We start from the raw sequence: 14028 nt of genomic DNA on the forward strand, positions 1-14028 counted from the left end.
TGGTCTGATGGAGAAACTTTGGTCCTAACCACAGGATTTAAGATGACAACGTGACCATGCAAATATAGTGTGAAGAAAGAGACGTCTGTGTTCCTCTGGTGAACAAGGCCCAAACATCCCCATGCTGGGCTGTAAGGGTGCACTCAATATTCAGGGTTAGAAGAGCACAGACTGACAGACTGGAAGAGACATCAGCCAGTTGACAGTCAATGGGGGGAGAAAATGCCAAGCAGAGGTTCGTGTTACTAACACAAAACTGACCTGCAAATGGGCAAGACCAACAGATAAAGGTACTGGATGAGGCTGGAAGCAATTTGGGTCCCAAACTTCTGTTCAGCTCATGTCCATTCAGCCCCAGCCCACTACCCTTCCTGACAGGTAAGCACAAATCTCCATAGTGGTACAGGCTGAGATGCTGTGGTTGGCATCATGACAGCCACATCCCTCACTGTTTGCTAGAATTTAAATAATTAAATTCGAATTTTAACAAAAACCTGAACCATCTAAACATAAAAAGATACTTGTAGGTGTCTCACCAAGCAAAGCTACTGTACAAATACCATGCCCAGAGAGAGGGCTCCAAATAATGCCAACTGATTTTCTCCCTTAAGGTCCAGCAGATCTGCTGAAGAAATCTCCTAAGACACAAGACACCTCCCCTACAGTCCTTATTTTCCTTTTCAAGGCCATGCTCAGGACTTCATCCCTCCTGTCGGTTCTGGGAGCCCTGTGCTGCTTTCCCATCTCATACACAACAGAGAGATGCTTTGCTGCGGCCTGGGCCCCTTGCCCCTGGCCAGGGCAGGGCACATTTGCACCTCAGCTAAGGCTAAAGCAATGTGAAGAGGGCATGGCATAAAATAATTAGTCCCTACACATCTGCTGGGATGTTATCAGCACCTCAAGCTGCCCCTCGGGCACCTCCCCAGGCACTCCCAGAAGAGGAGCGAGCATGAATCAAGCCCAGCACAACCTGTTCATGCCTTTAGCCAAAGCTCCCTGGCCTTGCCAGCAACAAAAAAACCCCACGCCTTGAAGTACCTCAGGGAGTGGCCCGCAGCAGCACATCCTGAGGCAGAACTGACTGTGGAAAATAAAACACGAGCTTCCCGGCAAAGGCTGGGCCATAGCCGGCACCTGAGTCACCGCGGCTGCCCTGGGGTGCCGCCATGGGAGCGCTGCTCCCCTCAGCACGGGGAGCCACAGAGCCGGGGCACCCTGCTCCCCACAGAGCCGGGGCACCCCGCTCCCCGCCATGGCAGCGCTGCTCCCCACAGAGCCGGGGCACCCTGCTCCCCACAGAGCCGGGGCACCCCGCTCCCCGCCATGGCAGCGCTGCTCCCCACAGAGCCGGGGCACCCTGCTCCCCGCCATGGGAGCGCTGCTCCCCACAGAGCCGGGGCGCCCCACTCCCCGCCATGGGAGCGCTGCTCCCCACAGAGCCGGGGCACCCCGCTCCCCACAGAGCCGGGGCACCCCGCTCCCCGCCATGGGAGCGCTGCTTCCCCGCCATGGGAGCGCTGCTCCCCACAGAGCCGGGGCGCCCTGCTCCCAGCCCTCGCCCCTAGAATCTGCAAGTGCACTCCTCCACTTACAGTTTTTGCAGAATGCAGAATTTTGTCTGGTAGATAAAACTGAACTGAGTACAGAATTTGGGTTTTTTCCCCTTCAGAAGACATGGGGATTTTTTTTCAGATAAAACAGCATTTAAAAGGAAATATGATAACTATAGGGGTTTAAAATAGCTTTTACCCGAAGTGATGTAATTAGTCATGATCCAAGAACAGTTTTCCACACAAAATCCAATTTTTAGTTGTTGTCTAAAATCAATATGAGGCTCATTCTTTCTACTGTTAGAATCAATGGCAATTTGAGTTTAAGAAGAAGATGGATCCTGGTTCTGTAAAAATGTAAACCAGATCTTTCCCTCTTTGCCATGATCTTTTTAAAAAAAGAAACCCATCACACCTTAGCTATGTTAGTTAACTGCATCCTACCCAGGCAGGTTGCTGACACAGTTCTACATGTGGGCAATTAGGTGTGCAATGTTGTGCTGCAAGCACCAACGAGGGATGAGTATTTTATAAAGCCAACATTGCACATCATTCATTTGGGATTTGCAAGCTTCCCCTGCTGATTCATGTCAAATCAATTCTACATACTGTAGAGTACAATGGTGCAGTAAGAAACACTGATAACTATATTAAACAGAGGCACTAGTCTGTGGTGCCAATACACAGAGTGGAGTTCAAAGCCCCACAGTGCCTGTGTGGCCCATCCTGCCACCCCTGGGGATAGTCATCCTTTAAAGCTGCAGCACTGGGAACGCTAAGCCTCCTTGTCAGAGCAATGTTCCAGAAGAAATCAGATGACTGCAGCTTTTAAAGTCAGTCTGGCAGAGACTGGGGTTGAGGAAAGGGCAAGGGAACAGCAAGCACCTTGATATAAAACACAGGATCCAAGTATAACAAAGCTATGTGTTGGAAGCAGGAGGGGTGGTAAGTAGTCTTGCCCACAGGTCACATCCCATGGAGCTCCTTGTGGATGGGGCAGGACCTCTCTGCAGCAGGCACAATACAAACACAGTTGAGGAGGAGATCTGCTGCCTCAACCCACCCTGGCATCCAGGCACTCATGGGGCAAACATACACTGCTGCTTCAGTGTCAGAAATCTGCCAGCTTTATGAGCTGAAGCACACTTATCTGCCTTCCTTTAAAAAAGACAACTCTCCACTATTAAAAGGCAAAGCTGGACTCAGTTATTCTGCCATTCTGATCTTAATGGGCTTCACGCTGTTGGCATTATTAGACGTGTCTTTACAGTGGGGGTTGAAGCAGATTCTGCCAAGAGTTCCAAAACTATGTGAAGAATGGGGGATAAGAGCCTCTGATGATGAATCTCCTGCTACTGCATTTGTGAGAACAGGGCAGAAGTCTGAGCTCTGCACTCACTACCTTTTCTCCGCTGACAGTGCTCTCACTGCAGGGCTGGAACAAAACTGCAATGATTATAAAAAGTGACACGATCAATGATCCATACAAGGGATATAACAAGGCAACTACCTTGTCAAAATGATATGAGGAGCGGCTATAGCGAAAAAGCAAATAGACTCAGTGATGCTTTTTTTTCCTCATAAAAGTAGGTTGAAAAAACCAGGATACATCAAAGGTGACAGTTCATTGAATTTGGCAGCAGTTCAAAGGTAGAATGTCTTGTCCATACTGTGCAGGGCTCACACCCACTATCTGCAAGAGGTAAGAAACAAGGAGCATGGACACCTCACACAGAATAAAGGAGTGAACTGATTATTCTTCCAAGTTTCAGAGGATGTTTTATGCAGCCCCCTACACAGAAAATGCACATAGTTAATGAGAAACTACTGTAATAAAATAACAACTCCCTGGCTGGCAGGTGGCATAAAGGAATTATGTAAAAAAATACACTCCATTGAGCCTCTAATGCTTTACTGGTGTACAATAAAAAGACAGGAAGAGCTGTTTTTAAAGACTATCCATGTGTGTTAAGTCTGTGCAAAAAGCTTCGTTCAAGTGAAAGGTGAGGAGGGTGTCAGGATATCACCTATCTGGAGCTAAAGCTTCAAAGCAGTTTTTCTCAGTGATAACTGCATCTGGAGTTGAGTGCATTTCAGCTCAGACAATTTTTAACTTGTCTAATTTTAACATGTTAGTAGTGATACTATAATTATGAGAACAGAGGCACTCTCATATACATGCCTAGAAGAGTTGCTGGTGCTGAGCAGAGCTGGTAGCAGTAGTAAGCGTCCTCAGCATACACTGCACTACTTTAGCTCTTGTTAAAATATACCTAAGGGCTCAGGTGCCTGCAGCTGACCAAATGCCTGTGCAGAAGCAGGAACTAAAAGCTCTCAATCCCCAGCAAAAGCATAGCATGGTACCTTTGATCTGCAAAGGTTTAGACTCATGCGCTTCTCTCTCATTTCCAACAGAAAGTAAGAGCACAAACAATTCTGTGGCTTGATGTGGTAATTCATTAAAGACCAGTAATTTGGCATTTCTGAGTTCCAGCTGTTTTGTCCTGACACAGAGAAGCCATCCTGGAGATGAAAGGGTGCAGGGACATCCCACAACAGCCATTCTCATGCAGAGGCTGGAGGCAGCAGTGAACAAGCCACAGCTTGTTTTCTAAATTTTCAATTTTAGAATAACTTAGTGAATAAAATTACTCCAACAATAAAATAAAAGCAGCCTTTAGTCCAACTATACTAAAGCACTTCCTTTTAAATTAAGTTAAGAAAAATACAATTACAAGAATACAGAATGCCTCTAAATTCAATTAGATACAAATTTGGTATTTAAAGGTATCAAATCATAAGAGTACAGCAATTAGACAGTGATACAGCCGAAGCAGAAAATGAGATCAAGTTCAGAAACAAAATACTTTGTCACAGAAATCATGGAAAAGATAAACCTTAAATGCAAGAGACAAAACTGTGGTAGGACTCAAAAAGCAGGACTTGCCTCATTTAAAATGGAGTTATGCGGGAGAAATAAGGACATACAAAAAACAAGGACTGGTTCTCATAATTCCAATACTTTCATAAAGGTGGCTGCTTAGGGGTGTGGATGCATTAACCTTCTACTCAGGGAAGCAGTCAACATGACCTACATCCATCACATCATCAGTGCCATGAAGCTATGTAGGATGGATATGGATGTGAAAGGTCACTATGTAGATTCTGACAATAGTGTAATCATGCCATCCTCCTTTTAAAACAGACCAACAAACAAAATAAACCCTAACAATTGTTAGTCAGATATTGCTGCTCAAGTACTGAAATGAAAATTTGTGTCAAAGGATTGGAAACAAAAACTACAGCAAACAAATAAACAGGTTTTAGCAGACTGCAGCTTGAAAATGCTAAAAATGCAATAAATTATGATGGCAGGAAGTGGTAAAGAAGACTACAGACCAAATTATGTATCAGAGGCTCAGAAAAAATGTTAGGTGTCATCAGAATAGGTGTAAGGCCTAATGAAAAAAAGCATAAAATTAAAAGACAGGACTGTAAGCTCAAATGTATTTATACGTAAAAGACAAGTCTGGAGAAATGTTATATCAGCAGCATTAAAAAAATGTTTTGGAATCAAACCCAAGCATTTTAAGTACTATTTTCATGCTGAAGTAAGTAGACACTTTGTTCAAAAAGAGTTGTGAGGAAGGCAAGACACAAGAAACTAATGAGACTGACCACAGCATTGTTTCAAATATAATTTATTTTCAAAAGTGTCAATCAGGCTTGCTTCTTTGAAGACCAGTCCCCAGGGACTGCAGCCTCTGCTTAAAGCAAGAACTCTTCTTTCCCAGGACCCCATCACGACCTTCTGTGGTCTTTAACATGGCTTTGGTTGGCAGGCACAGTCCCAGCCTACACACTTGGGACGTGAGGATCTCTGGGGCTGGGATGTTCTTTTTGGCTGCTGACCTTGCACAGCAGGAACAGTTCAGTATCTTTGGATATGCAGAGGAAAATCTCAGTCTGCCTAAGGGTGAGGGAATGGATTCAGCCCTCTCTAAGACTTTTGCTTGCTTACAACCTCATGATGAGCCCATGAGGCTGCTCTGGATAGTGACCAGGAGTGTACCCAGTCTTTCCCTAGAGCTCCTTGGGTCATTATCAAAATTGCTCCAGGGTATGTGACATTTCTATACCCTTCTCCCATGTAAGTATTTGAAGTGAACTATGCATGCACATAGTGGGAAAGAGTCCCTGCTCTGAGTTTACAGAGAGAGTGGCCAAAACAAGATAAGAGTGAGGGAGGAAGAGAGGAATATCCACCATTTTTGTCTACCCATATCTTGTATTGTTCACAGCTGGGAAAAAACTGCATTCCTAGGAGAATAAAAACCAAACCATCCATCCTTCCCAGGGAAAGACAAAATACTTTTCATCTGACAAGAAGCAGGGTTATGTTAAAATACCTCCCACACAAAACCTGACTAGGATTGGTTGCTGTATCACTCACCAAAGATCACTCCCAATAGCTGGCAGGTTGCTGCTGATAGCTTACAGCTGAGGAGCCCTCCAGGGCCCCATCACAGTTCCCCTGAGGTCAATAGCAGTCACTGCTTTGAGTGGCTCAATCTTCAGCTGCACATCTCCAGAGGGCTCTCTGAAGATGATCAGTGAGAATGGGAAAAACTCCCTAACACCAGTTATTTTATATGTTTCATTTTTAACTTGACTTTTTTTTCCAACTGCCTGTAAAATACATTCTCAACCTCCCTTTTTCCCAGGCCTTGTAAGTGGAGGTCCCAAGAAAGCTGCAAAGACCACAGAGCAAAGGCAGGTTCTGCCTTCCCAGGTGAGAGCTAGAATAATCCTTAAAAGTGGGAAAGGATATCTGAACACTTTAGCTCAGCAAGCAGCAGAGACAGCATATTGGATTTGCAGCTTCTGCTGGGAAGATGGGCAGGGGAGGGCTCAGAGCTGTGTACTGAGGCTTTGGTCTCCTGCAGCCAGGAAGGCAGGCTGCAGGCTGGTCTGCACAGATATGAAACTTCAATAAAACACACTATTGAAACAGTAGACAATAGTTTTAACTCAGGACAAATGTCCAGGTATAATGGTTTTCTCAAAATGCACAATACATTTTCTATGCACACTTAAAGCTGAAAGAGGAAAGGACTTATATCAGGATCAGAGTGCTCTGTAGGGAAACAGTCTCCTCAAAAACACAATGACAGTGATCACTGAATAACTATCCTGACTATCAGGAGTTGGCACCATGAGGTCCACCCACAAAACAGTTTGAATAGATTTAATACTTTAAAAATTCCAACATGTAATGACCACCATTCAGATTCATTACATGTTTTCAGACAAACCAGAGCACTTAAATATACTTTCACTCATCTCTCTTTTTTTAAACATGATTCACTGTTTGCTCTAAGCAGTAAGACACTGTTTTTTCTCAACAACAGGATTATCTCAAACAGTTTACACTGGTTGTGATTAAACAGAAAGGGATAGCAGCATGGAGCACTGAAGAGGGATTGCAAATGCTGCCCTTAACTGATTTTCTAAATCAGAACACCTAATACTCTTCATGGAAATACAGTGTTGCTCTCTTACCAGCTCCTTTATATTGAGTAATATGACAGGTCCAAATCCCAGTCCCAGTTCAGACATTAAGAAGAAAATTGTTGTCAGGCTGCAATGGACAATGATGGATTTATGATTTTTGGAAAACCACACATTGTTTTGAAGGATTAGATGTTGTAATCCGTTCAGCAAGTCAACAAAAATACACCATAGCAGGAACAGGCAAGGAGCAAGGCATCCAATTACTAATGCAAAACAATGCAGTTTATATTTTGTTCACTGTACTGTGATTAGCATTAGCTCATATAAAATCACTCTCCTCCAGCAGAAGCTGCTTGCTATATGAAGTGAAAATAAACTTTCCCCCTAAAGAGCTTCTACTCTTCCCTGCAGATGTGCCCAGATTTTGAGGGGCATACCCAAAGCAGGCAGGAAGGAGAGAGCTGGGCCGGGCTCATGGGGCTCTGGGGCAATGGGGCAGTGGCACACCGGAGTGACTGTCCCTGCTGCCCCTGCCTGGCACACTGCGGCCACCAGCCAGCCCCTGGGTGGGCCAAGGTGGGCCATGCCCTGCCACAGCCTGGCTCTGCCCCAGAGACAGAGGTGTGGGTTGAGTTATAAACAACTCAAAATCCTGTGGGCAGGGTTATAAACAAGCCAGTACCGATTTCCACCTCTCCTTCAGCCGCTGAAAGGCAGCAGGCTGCGGACGGCACTGGCCACATTAGCTGTGTTAATCACTGCGGAACTCTGCCTTAAGTGACCTCTTTCTTCGTGCCCATGTTGGAAGTACTTGTCATTCTTTCTGTGTCTCCTATTAGCAGCCCCAGAAGTGCCATAGGAGCGAACTAGCTGTTATATAGTGGAAAGATTCTTGGGACTCATTATTTTCCGAACTTGGGGTAATTAAAGCTGTATCAGCATTGACAAGGGTGGACTTCAATCACATTTTCTCCCTCTGAAATGATGAACATGAGAAAGAAGAACATACTAACACCAGTGACAGAGAAAATTCCATCATTATTTGACCTATTTTACAAGAAACAAAATATTTTGGTCTTGTGGGACACTATTTGGGGTAAATCTGGCTCTTAAAATACACTGGAAGTTTGGTGAGTTGGTGCAGGTCTTCAATCCTATTCAATCATTTGCCTACAGTACCGCACACTGCAGGGAGACATAAGAGGAAGAGGAAATGCAGAATAGTAACTACTGTTAATGTAAAATGCACAAAAATGGATTCAAACACAGGACCAAGAATTTTTTTCCACTCTAGCCCGTATGAATTTTGCAAAAAGCTAAGAGCAGTTTGTAATGTGATCATGCCTCAGAACAGAAAGTGAATGTGTTCACCCCAGTTCTGTGTTAGAGTCTCAAAGCAGCAGCTTCATCCAGTCACTTGCTTATGAGTCCTGAAAATACAAAATTGTGAAGAAAGACTTGCTTGGAAGCTTTGTCTACAACAGTCAAGTACTTACAAGTTAGACAAAGCTGTACACACAGCATGAGGCATTTGTCATCTGCACAACAGAAGAAAACACCATATTCAGAAGAAATAGATGTTGCAGTTTAAGCCTGACTCTTTAGTCCAGTGTTTGATCTAGGAACAGTAATCACATCCCATTTACTGAGCTGATAAAGAATATGGAGCTGCCACAGTCAGTTTGGATGGATGCCAAGGCAAACTCAGGCAGAACTGAAAAATCCCGTTAAGATGACTGAGTGGCAAATGATGGTTATTTATTCTAATCAGTTTGTTAATTTACTTCTGGAAAATCTGGATTAATTTGTTTCTAATCACAACAAGGACCTATTCATTACAGTGTGTATGATGAACCACTACTACATAGGCATAGCTAGGACTTCTAACAATCTTTTTTTTTTTAAAAAAAGAAGACAGATTTGGTAACTCACCCCCCAAAAGAATACCATTTGGGCTTGTTTCCCTGGAGCACACACTTCTAACCCTATATCCAGGCTAATTTCAAACACCATGCTGGTGGGTCTTTTATTCCCAGCTCTTTTGTCCTCTCAGTGCTGCAGCTCTCACTGACTTTTCACTCTACTTCCAAATGTTCCAGCTGTTCTCTTCCTACCCATACTCCCAAACAGTAGTATCTATTTAACATTGTCCCGTTGTGTACCATTGATTAAGTGAGGATAGCCCTATCTGTTGAGGCCTCTTTGTCACCTCTGCTGCTGCTGCCACTGCTGCCTAGGCTGGCTCACCTAGGACTTGCCTTTCCACAGTGCTCAGATTCTGCCTCTTCTCTCTCAAAAGGCAGGAGTACAATACAATGAGATACGGGTTAAAATTATATGCAAGGTATAACTTATTTTACATAAGCCCTAGCAATCCTTCTGTCTAAATCCTGCATAGTGTTTAATTTGTCCTTCTTTGAACCCTGAAGCCCTTCCTGAGCAAACATACCAGCAGCAATTTCATCAGTGCTCAGTGGAGAGGTCAATGGTAATGTCTTCACTCCTGACAAACCTGCAGATGCTGCAAGAAGACGAGGATGATGCTGGGCCTCAGTACATCTGCAGCCCAGAATGACACTGGTCAGCTCCTGCCCTTATTAAATGCCAAACATTAGTCCCAAAACATTTGGCATTGTTTGCTTAGTTCTCCCAAATGGGTAATTCTGGAATGACATTTCCCATGCTTGAACATTGCTCTTGTTCTCTGACTGGTAACAGCATGAGCACTTTGGAGAGACCTGGAGAGGGATGAACCAGCAGACCACCTGGCCATCTGGGAGTCTCCCACTGGAGCTGGGCTGGCAAACCCAAAATCTCACCCCCCAGCCTCATCATTTCCTCCATCAGCTGTTGTATCGTCCCTCTCCAGTGCCACTTACTTGGCACACTGGGCATACAGAGTCTCATTAAAACCCCCCCACCAAACATGAAAGGCAAGCTCCACAGTGAAGGGAGGCACAGCAGGAACATGCCAGCCTCTGGTGGGCCTGGGGCATGCTTCCCTGCCTGTGGGATGCAGCGTGGGGACCGGGAATCAGCACATCCCCTTCCTGCACAGGGTGCTGCTCACTGCCCAGCTACACTCCCTGTGCCCCACTCCATCCCCTCCTGCATCTTAAGTTCTTATTTTTTATTTTTAAACAGCCAGATTGAGTCTTAATTATTTAAGCACCTTCCAGATTTAGAAAGCTGTTTTGGCTGTGAAAGTAACACTCACTGCAATCATCTCTCATCAATAAACCATGGAAACAAATGTGAATGCCTGTTGGGAAGGAATTTTATTTAAAGCACACTGAAAAGGGCTTTAAATAAAGTGTGAAAGATGTGAAAAGACCTAATGCTGGTCATGTTTCAGTGAGCTCAGCACATTTTGGCTCCAGTGAGAAAAAATGGGACTTGCACCTTTTACAATTAAGATGGCTTGACTTCTCACAAATAGGAAGGGATGCCTCAGAAACATCCAAAACACGAACATGGGCAAAGGGCCTTCAGCAAGGCACACTCACCTGACAGTTGTGCTGGTTTTCATAGGGTTTGGAGTTTTTTTCCAAAGTGTTAAACACATAGGTAAGGATTTGGTCCTTCAGGGAAATATAGATTTGAGCTTTAAAACAAAAAAAAGAGAGAAAAACTCCTGCAACATCAATCAAAGAGCATTCCTAACATCTTACTCTAATAAAAGAAGTAAGATTAAAGAACAGTGGTGAAATAAATAGGGCAGGAGATCTTTCTCCTTTTTAATGCTTTTATTAGCATTAAAAAGGAGAAAGAAAAAATCAGCTTGGGCGGGAGAACCAACGGGTTGCGCTCTCGCCGTCAAGGAGGAGGAAGAGTGCAGCTGTGTCCACCCAGGTCTGCAAGCAGAACTGGGGCTTCTGTCCTCATGACAGCAGCCAGAGATTCCCACTTTTTCACTTTGACATTTGAGGTCCTCTTTCTAGCCAACATCCTTTTAGGTTAGGTGAAAGGTAAAAAGGATCTTAGCAGACACTGAATTCAGTTCCTCACCTCTAGACATCACTTAGATCTCTTAATTCCTCGTTGTTTTAGGGGTTTTTCCTGCTAGATTTGGTGAGGTGTTTCTACATTTGCATACCAGCCCCGATGTCACCTCCTCCTCACAGTCCCGGGTGCCATTTTCCAGGAAGCAGCAGGGTGATACTTGACGAAGAGGGATTTCTTACCATAAACAACAGGTAATTAAAGAAAAACTATTAACAACGGGTGATTACAGAATAAAATTATTAACAACAAATAGTTAAAACTCCAACTTAGCAGCAATTGGTTTAACCTGTTAACTCTGCAACCTTAAAAAAATGGACAACTTTTCTACTCATAACAAGTGGCATAGCCTCAGTGCTTACTTTGGTGAGAGATTTTGTCTTATCCCCGAAAGAGCTTAAGGAACATAATTTCTGATCCCACTTGGAAACACTCTGCATAATTGTACTCACAGAATCATAGTATATCCTGGGTCAGAGGGGCTCCCCAGGATCATTGAGTCCAACTCCTGAACCTGCATAGGGCACCCCAAGAGTCACACCATGTGCCCAAGAGCTTTGTCCAAATGCTTTCTGAACTCTGTCAGGCCGTGCTGTAACCACTGTCCTGGGGAGCTGTTCCAACCACCCTCTGGGTGAAGAACCTTTTTCTGATATCCAGCCTACACCTCCTCTGACTTGGCTCCATGACATTTCCTCAGGTCCTGCCTCTGATCACAAGAGTGAAGAGATGAGTGCCTGCTCCTCCACTATCCCTCATGAGGATGTTGAAAGGAGCAGTGAGGTCTCCCCTCAGTCTCCTCCAGGCTGAACAGACCAAGTGACCTCAGCCACTCCTCATATGGCTTCCCCTCAAGGCCCTTCACATCCTTGTGGCCCTCCTTTTGATAGTCTCAAATAGCTTGATGTCCTTTTTATATTGTGGTGACCAAATGTGGTAATTGCTAACTGCTTCCCATAGAGTGGAGATACTTGATCTTGAATAAACCCCATGCAAATTGCTGCTTGACTCCTCTACTTTGCAAAGCAAAGCTGCTCTTTATTTACGTAGCATTTTCATTTAATTAACAAAGAGATGGAACAAACTCTTATGGAGGGGAAAAAATTAAAAGGTCATCTTCCATCATGAGGGAATACATGAGAGAGGGAAAGAAACAAACTGGTTTCTTCCTGTTGGCCATAGCAACATCGAAAACCCTCACTGTTGCCCCGTTAGGACCTCGGGGAGGCAACGAAGTGTCTGGAGAGCATGGACAGAACTTTTCTTCCTCTGTTGAGCATCCCTGCCATTGGAAAGGAGCCAAAGAGGGTGCTTTGAGATTCCTTCCTCAGACATCTGACACTGTGGGGACCTGCTCAGCATATGCATGTAAATTACACAGCAAAACCAGTGGGTTTATTATATGATTGAGTTAAAAATACTATATACTTAATTGCAGCCAGAGCTTACATTCAAAAATGCTGTCACGTTGCGAAGCCCGTTACTTCAAAACACAGGAAACGCCAAGTACATCTGCCCGGGACCGTTAATGTAGGCCCGCGGCTCACCTCATTATGAGAGTCTTTAATTACATGGTCCGATATTGTTTTTCACAGGGCCCCCCGCTACCATGGCCGGGCTGAGAGCCCTCAGGGCCCCGCTCCCGGCTCCCGGCTCTCGGCTCCCTGCTCCGCGCTCCCCGTCCCGCCCGGGACCTGTTGGACGCGCCGGCCCCAAGCCCCGGGCGGCACGAGCCGCTCCCGAGCCGCCCCCGCCGCCCGATTGGCTCTCTGCCGCCGTGACGTCATAGCGCCCCTCCGCCGCCGCCCGTGAGCCCCCCGCACCACTCTGACGTCACCGTCAGCCCACGGCCGGCGGGGGGGCGGGGCCCGCCGCCCCGCGCCCGCCCCCCGGCCCCGCCCCCGCGGCTCGCAGCGGGACAGACCAGCCGGTGCCGTCCGCCGCCCCCAGCGCCGCCGCCGCCGCCAGGTAGGGCCGCGTCCCCGGCCGGGAGGGAGCGCAGCGCCGGGGCTCCCCGCCCGGAGACGGGATGCGGCGCGGCCGCCCGGGCTCGTAGGGGGATGCGGAGGACGAGGGGGGCGGGGGGCACGGCGGGCGGGGGGCGCCGCTCCGCGGGGCGCGCAACAAGTGCGGCGGCAGCGCTGGCCGTGAGCGGAGCGGAGCGGGGGGCTTGTTGCCCGGCGGGGCTGCGGCCGGGGACGGGGCCGGCAGTGGCGGGCAGGCCGGCCGGCCGGGGAAGGGAGGGGACGGGGCGGCGGAAGGGACGGGGCTCTCGCCGGGAGCGTCTTTTCCCCGGTTTAATCAAAAGCATGATGCAATCCCGCATTGCCATGGATACTGCATCCCGGGCGGCGGCGGCGGCAGCGCTTTCCGCCGTGCGGGGCACGGGGTGGGGTGAAATAACAGGAGCAGGAAGGGAGGAGACCCCGCACCTCAGCCCCGTCCTCGGCCGTAGCTGCCTTGCCGGGGAGCTCGCGGAGGGCTGAGCGCTGCCACGGCTCCGGACAGAAGCCCTGATCCGTCCTGTTCCGCCGTGACGGGTGTGCGGGGTGTGCATCCCGCCGGCCCGGCCCGCTGAGGCGGCCGCTGCCGGCCGGGGGAGCAGCCCGGCGGAGAGGCACGGTGTCAGCGGAAGGGCTCGTCGGCCTCGGAAGGGAAGGCTGTTACTTCTCCTTCTTCCCTGAGCTCTTGCCCAGCGCCCCTGACCGCCTTGCTGGGTTAGAACTGGAGCCGCTGCCACGGTAGTTGGGTACTTCGCGGGTCTGAGTGTGGGACAGGGCAGACGCCGCGTTAAACCAGGAAAGAGCTCAGCCCTGGAGATGTGCAGTGCTTCTGAAAGGGGCCGACCCGTTTAGAAACCTAGGTGTTTAAAGCGTACATGCCTTAGGAAATGAGCAGAAAAGGAAGGGCAGACGACAGAAATGTGTCAGTGTGTCAGATGCCTGTGCAGGGACTTCCT

The 14028-nt window shown here is 47.3% G+C and overlaps 1 protein-coding gene across 2 annotated transcripts in view; it reads left to right on the forward strand.

The window, feature by feature from the left end:
* Positions 1 to 12925: 12925 nt before the first annotated feature.
* ELOVL5 (ELOVL fatty acid elongase 5) overlaps positions 12926 to 14028 on the forward strand; it is a 39446-nt gene continuing 38343 nt past the window's right edge. Inside the window, exon 1 of one of the 2 annotated variants that reach the window (XM_054629911.2) lies at positions 12926 to 13037. The gene's annotated coding sequence lies outside the window, so the exon portion shown is untranslated. The remainder of the gene's footprint in view (positions 13038 to 14028) is intronic. The other variant, XM_077174961.1, reaches the window with a different exon arrangement.

Source organism: Agelaius phoeniceus, chromosome 3 (genome assembly GCF_051311805.1).
Source record: "Agelaius phoeniceus isolate bAgePho1 chromosome 3, bAgePho1.hap1, whole genome shotgun sequence".
NCBI classification, from domain to species: Eukaryota; Metazoa; Chordata; class Aves; order Passeriformes; family Icteridae; genus Agelaius; species Agelaius phoeniceus.